Genomic DNA, 891 nt, shown 5'->3' on the forward strand with positions numbered 1-891 from the left:
AATATATATATATATATATATATATAAATATATATGGATTGTATAAACTGATGAAAAACATATTGCAGCAATAAATGAAATACAAATCGAACTAATGATTAAAATGTATAAAGAAGAACTCTATTTTGAGATACTCGAGAACACCACAAAGACGTTCATGAGTGTGAATAAATAAACATGACAACAAAAATTAAAAATGTATGATTAATTTAGTTCAATATACAACACATGGTGTAGTCACCAATAGATAAAACACTGACCGACTAATTTTAATTAACAAATGAAAATGAATTACCCGCGTAATAAATCCATTATCCATTAGAACCAGCACTTTTGGCCAACAGGCCGAGCCATTATTGAAGCATTCTTCAGGATACAACAAACTCCTTCTAAATATTACAAAATCAAATTAATCAATACTGCCTTTACCATAATAATAATTATATATATATATCTACAATATTATTATTACAAATGTTGCGAAATTGTCAATAAAACATTTCAATAAGAAATATTCATTTTAAAAAAAATCAATACATGTATATATGTGGGAAAATGCAAACAGGCAATTACAGGAACAGAGCGAAGACGCAATACTATTATTTAATTTATATATTTATAAATTAATACACAAAAACTCTATTAAATGTTAACAAACAAAAATAACACATATATTTAATTACACACGAAAACTCTATATAAAATATTCACACAACACAAAAATATTATATAAAACAGAATACACTTATAAACTAAAGAATATACATAGAGACACGTCTTAGCCGACTCACGACTTGACTTAATCTCCCTCTATGTACTTGATACCACTATCTATCTCCAGACCCTGGAAGTGGTGCCATCTAGATACCAATAGTACCCACATATATATAT

The 891-nt window shown here is 26.8% G+C and overlaps 1 long non-coding RNA gene across 1 annotated transcript in view; it reads right to left on the reverse strand.

Annotated features, from left to right (window-relative positions):
• Positions 1 to 891, reverse strand: part of LOC126902201 (uncharacterized) — a 7,538-nt gene that overhangs the window by 3,051 nt on the left and 3,596 nt on the right. Inside the window, exon 8 of the long non-coding RNA XR_007703170.1 lies at positions 296 to 389. This is a non-coding gene — a long non-coding RNA (uncharacterized LOC126902201). The remainder of the gene's footprint in view (positions 1 to 295; positions 390 to 891) is intronic.

The sequence above is a fragment of the Daktulosphaira vitifoliae genome, unplaced genomic scaffold (assembly GCF_025091365.1).
Source record: "Daktulosphaira vitifoliae isolate Bord-2020 unplaced genomic scaffold, ASM2509136v1 Scaffold_3, whole genome shotgun sequence".
Taxonomy (NCBI): Eukaryota; Metazoa; Arthropoda; class Insecta; order Hemiptera; family Phylloxeridae; genus Daktulosphaira; species Daktulosphaira vitifoliae.